This window comes from Oncorhynchus kisutch, unplaced genomic scaffold (assembly GCF_002021735.2).
Source record: "Oncorhynchus kisutch isolate 150728-3 unplaced genomic scaffold, Okis_V2 Okis06b-Okis10b_hom, whole genome shotgun sequence".
Lineage (NCBI taxonomy): Eukaryota > Metazoa > Chordata > Actinopteri > Salmoniformes > Salmonidae > Oncorhynchus > Oncorhynchus kisutch.
In genome coordinates, this window is record NW_022261983.1 from 14,627,212 (window position 1) to 14,632,966 (window position 5,755).

Here is a 5,755-nt window from a genome sequence, read left to right on the forward strand (position 1 = left end):
TCCTCTCTCTCTCTCTCTCTCTCTCTCTCTCTCTCTCTCTTCTCTCTTTCTCTTTCTCTCTTCTCTCTCTTTCTCTCTCTCTCTCTCTTCTCTCTCTTCTCTATTCTCTCTTCTCTCTTTCTCTCTCTTTCTCTCTCCTCTCTCTCCTCTCTCTCTCTCTCTCTCTCTCTTTCTCTCTCTCTCTCTTTCTCTTCTTTCTCTCGTCTCTCTTTCTCTCTTCTCTCTTTCTCTCTCTTTCTCTCTCCTCTCTCTTCTCTCTCTCTATCCCCATCTCTCTCTCTCTATAGGGTGTGCTGGCCAGGCTAACTGACTGTCTATTGTGTCGGTGGTCGTGTCACTCATGTCTGTTGTGGTGTTGGGAGTGCTGCTTTCCGCCCAATGATGAGGAGGTGGAGATACTGGGACCCTTCCCTGCTCAGACCCCCTCCTGGCTGTGAGTTAACACACACACACACACACACATGCATAGACACACACTTAAGTGCACAAACGGACGGACCACCGCACAGACACACACACAAACAGACACGCATGAACGAAAGCACACTCACACACACACGCCCACATGCCCACAACGTTCACTTGTCCAGTTGTGTTAGATCAGTCTCAGGAAGTAGAAGGATACACTTTTAAACCTATTCCAACAGATCTGTGGATATAGTCAATCATCATTACAGATTGTTACCAGGTCTGTCAATGCCCCCTGTTCCGTGCTGTAATGGAACAGTCCAAACCCCCCTGTTCCGTGCTGTAATGGAACAGCCCAACCCCCCTGTTCTGTGGTGTAATGGAACAGCCCAAACCCCCTGTTCTGTGCTGTAATGGAACAGTCCAAACCCCCCTGTTCTGTGGTGTAATGGAACAGTCCAAACCCCCTGTTCTGTGCTGTAATTGAACAGTCCAACGCCCCTCTTCTGTGGTGTAATGGAACAGTCCAAACCCCCTGTTCTGTGGTGTAATGGAACAGTCCAACCCCCCTGTTCTGTGCTGTAATGGACCAGTCCAACCCCCCTGTTCTGTGCTGTAATGGACCAGTCCAACCCCCATGTTCTGCTAGTCTCTCTAGGGACCTGATGTTGACGTCAGCACTCTGGGTGAGCTCATTCTGTGGTTGAGGGTGTGTGTGTGACAGAGACCAAAGGTCTGGCTGAAGCATTGCTCTACTGATTAAGATAGACATGTTGGAGACACACACACTGTACCGATACTGTTGTCTCTCAGGAGTAGGAACCGCATAGCATGTTACAGACCATATACCAGTAGTAACCTGTTTACTATCATGGAGACTCAGTCTGAGATACAGACCATATACCAGTACCTGTTTACTATCATGGAGACTCAGTCTGAGATACAGACCATATACCAGTACCTGTTTACTATCATGGAGACTCAGTCTGTGATACAGACCATATACCAGTACCTGTTTACTATCATGGAGACTCAGTCTGTGATACAGACCATATACCAGTACCTGTTTACTATCATGGAGACTCAGTCTGAGATACAGACCATATACCAGTACCTGTTTACTATCATGGAGACTCAGTCTGTGATACAGACCATATACCAGTACCTGTTTACTATCATGGAGACTCAGTCTGAGATACAGACCATATACCAGTACCTGTTTACTATCATGGAGACTCAGTCTTCCTCCCAAATGAAACACTAGTTCCTAAATAGTGCACTTAGGCCTATTGACTCTTATAAAAACATGAGGTGTCTCTGTCCCCATCCACCCACCCCCACTCTCTATTGGTTTCCCCTAAGTTCATTTCCCTCTTCTCCCTCCCTCCTCTCCTAAATCCATGTGTTTTAGATTGCCCCGTTACCTTGACAACTATCTCCCTGCCAGCTGTCGCCATGGACACAAAGGGTCCTTGATGATCCCCAAGGAATGGCTGGGAATTAGGTGTCCAGTACAAAGTCCTGACTAGAATTATATGTCCTGACAAACAGAAAGGAGGGAGGGAATGAGGAAGGGATGGTAGGGATGGATGGATGGAGGGAGAGAGAGAGAGAGAGAGAGAGAGAGAGAGAGAGAGAGAGAGAGAGAGAGGGAGAGAGGGAGAGAGAGAGAGCGAGAGAGAGAGGGAGAGAGAGAGAGACGGAGGGAGGGAGGGAGGGAGGGAGGGAGGGAGGGAGGAGGGAGGGAGGGAGGGAGGGAGGAGGGAGGAGGGAGGGAGGAGGGAGGGAGGGAGGGAGGGAGGGAGGGAGGGAGGGGAGTAAAACAAATGAGTAAACATGTTTGTGCAGATTCCTCTCAGCATTGGCCAGTGATATTAAAGGGGCAATCCGGGATTCCAAACACAACAAGCTCATCACCTCGTCACCTGTTCTGGTACATCGCTGAGAGAACTGGATGCAACAATCCCTGATGGCTCCTTTAATGGTGTTTTAATAGAACTAAATTCCCTCTGAGCAGAACAGAACAGGATCCCCAGACAGGATGCAGTCTCATGTTATCACTACCGTCATTACACTACAGTACAATGTGTTCATTCGTGTGTGTGTGTGTGTGTGTGTGTGTGTGTGTGTGTGTGTGTGTGTGTGTGTGTGTGTGTGTGTGTGTGTGTGTGTGTGTGTGTGTGTGTGTGTGTGTGTGTGTGTGTGTGTGTGTGTGTGTGTGTGCGTGCGTGTGCGTGTGTGTTCGTGTGTGTGACGGCAGAGACAAATGGAATAATAGGCGACAGGGAAAAATAAGGACCTGGACCTGTCATCAGGAGAAGACGTGTCTGTTCCTACAGAAGAACCTGGAACTGTCATCAGGAGACGTTGTGTCTGTTCCTACAGAAGGACCTGGACCTGTCATCGGGAGAAGATGTGTCTGTTCCTACAGAAGAACCTGGACCTGTCATCAGGAGAAGATGTGTCTGTTCCTACAGAAGGACCTGTCATCAGGAGAAGATGTGTCTGTTCCTACAGAAGAACCTGGAACTGTCATCAGGAGAAGATGTGTCTGTTCCTACAGAAGGACCTGTACCTGTCATCAGGAGAATATGTGTCTGTTCCTACAGAAGGACCTGTACCTGTCATCAGGAGAATATGTGTCTGTTCCTACAGAAGGTCATGGACCTGTCACCAGGAGAAGATGTGTCTGTTCCTACAGAAGGACATGTCATCAAGAGAAGTTGTGTATTTTCCTACAGAAGGACCTGGCTCACTAATAGAATGTGTCAGTAGTTATTAGAGATATTCTGATATAAAGTGTCAGTAGTTATTATAGATATTCTGATATAAATTGTCAGTAGTTATTAGAGATATTCTGATATAAAGTGTCAGTAGTTATTAGAGATATTCTGATATAAAGTGTCAGTAGTTATTAGAGATATTCTACATCAGCAGCATAGTGGCTGCAACCCATTGCTTATATTTGTCCACATTTAAAATGTGTTTTTTTTGCATGTCCCAACTCCCCCTCTGCCAGGACCAGCCGTTATCAAAGGCGACCCTGGAGCAATTAGGGTTAAGTGCAGTCGTGCAAAGTCATTCAGTAAAACTATTTTAAAGTACTACAAAGTCATTCAGTAAAACTATTTTAAAGTACTACAAAGTCATTCAGTAAAACTATTTTAAAGTACTACAAAGTCATTCAGTAAAACTATTTTAAAGTACTACAAAGTCATTCAGTAGAACTATTTTAAAGTACTACTTGTCAGCCCTCAAGTCTTCAAGACATGTCACTTTCTAAACACAGAAATCCTCCCCGAAGATGCTGCGTTTTGATTTTGTTTCTATTTTTGATAAAGCACTTAGATTTCAATTTTGTACCTTAAGTATATTTAAAACCAAATACTTTTACTCAAATATAACTTTACTTAAGTCATTTTCTATTAAGGTATCTTTACTTTTTCTCAAGTATGAGCAAGGGCACATTGACAGATTTTTCTTCTTGTTGGCTCGAGGACTCGAACTCGTGACCTTTGGGTTCCTGCCCCCATGCGCTGATCGCTAGGCGAGCTCGTGACCTTTGGGTTCCTGACCCCACGCTGACCGCTAGGCGAGCTTGTGACCTTTGGGTTCCTGACCCCACGCGCTGACTGCTAGGTGAGCTTGTGACCTTTGGGTTCCTGACCCAACGCACTGACCGCTAGGCGAGCTCGTGACCTTTGGGTTCCTGACCCCACGCTGACCGCTAGGCGAGCTTGTGACCTTTGGGTTCCTGGCCCCACGCGCTGACCGCTAGGCGAGCTTGTGACCTTTGGGTTCCTGACCCAACGCACTGACCGCTAGGCGAGCTCGTGACCTTTGTGTTCCTGACCCCACGCTGACCGCTAGGCGAGCTCGTGACCTTTGGGCTCCTGACCCCACGCTGATCACTAGGCGAGCTCGTGACCTCTGGGTTCCTGACCCCAAGCTGACCGCTAGGCGAGCTCGTGACCTTTGGGTTCCTGACCCCATGCGCCGACCACTAGGCGAGCTCGTGACCTTTGGGTTCCTGACCTCACGCGCCAACCGCTAGTCGAGCTCGTGACCTTTGGGTTCCTGACCCAACGCACTGACCGCTAGGCGAGCTCGTGACCTTTGGGTTCCTGAGCCCACGCGCTGACCGCTAGGCGAGCTCGTGACCTTTGGGTTCCTGACCCCACGCGCTGACCACTAGGCAAGCTCGTGACCTTTGGGTTCCTGACCCCACGCGCTGACCGCCAGGCGAGCTCGTGACCTTTGGGTTCCTGACCCCACGCGCTGACCGCTAGGCTCCCTGCCACCCCTTTGAGATGCAGACAGCTGTGTTTACAGAAGTATCACTATCGCCATGGAAACAATCAGTTCATCCTGCCAGAAAGTCGTTAACACGCACACACACGCACGCACGCACGCACGCACACACACACACACACACACACATACACACACACACACACACACACAGTAGTTATGATGATGATGTCGTTGTTGTATAGCTGTCTGATTTCCCTAGTTGAAGGATAAGGAACATTTCAACCACATTAGCCAATAACACGTGTTTCTGGTCCTTCACGTGGACTCAGAGGAGCTCCATCCTCTGAGGTGGCAGGTACCACCAATGTGTGGTAGATGAGGGGTTCTGACCCCTTTTGTGACTGATGCAAATTCATGAGGGGCCCCCTCCTAATCAGAACGTTACAGCGCATTTATGTTGAAACAAATTAAACAAAAAAATGAGAGAATACTCATTGAGTATTGAGTATTGAGTTGAAAAATGGATAATTGGCGGAGTACTGTGGATACTAATATCCCTGTGAGCCTCCCAGGCCCATGTTGCCCAGGGTTAAGAACAGAATACTGTGGATACTAATATCTCTGTGAGCCTCCTGGGCCCATGTTGCCCAGGGTTAAGAACAGAATACTGTGGATACTAATATCTCTGTGAGCCTCCTGGGCCCATGTTGCCCAGGGTTAAGAACAGAATACTGTGGATACTAATATCTCTGTGAGCCTCCCAGGCCCATGTTGCCCAGGGTTAAGAACAGAATACTGTGGATACTAATATCTCTGTGAGCCTCCCAGGCCCATGTTGCCCAGGGTTAAGAACAGAATACTGTGGATACTAATATCTCTGTGAGCCTCCCAGGCCCATGTTGCCCAGGGTTAAGAACAGAATACTGTGGATACTAATATCTCTGTGAGCCTCCCAGGCCCATGTTGCCCAGGGTTAAGATCAGAATACTGTGGATACTAATATCTCTGTGAGCCTCCCAGGCCCATGTTGCCCAGGGTTAAGAACAGAATACTGTGGATACTAATATCTCTGTGAGCCTCCTGGGCCCATGTT

General features: G+C 48.1%; 1 protein-coding gene across 1 annotated transcript in view; it reads left to right on the top strand.

Annotated features, from left to right (window-relative positions):
- Positions 1-253: 253 nt before the first annotated feature.
- LOC109886394 (synaptotagmin-17-like) overlaps positions 254-5,755 on the top strand; it is a 31,576-nt gene continuing 26,074 nt past the window's right edge. Inside the window, exon 1 of the mRNA XM_031814201.1 lies at positions 254-433. The gene's annotated coding sequence lies outside the window, so the exon portion shown is untranslated. The remainder of the gene's footprint in view (positions 434-5,755) is intronic.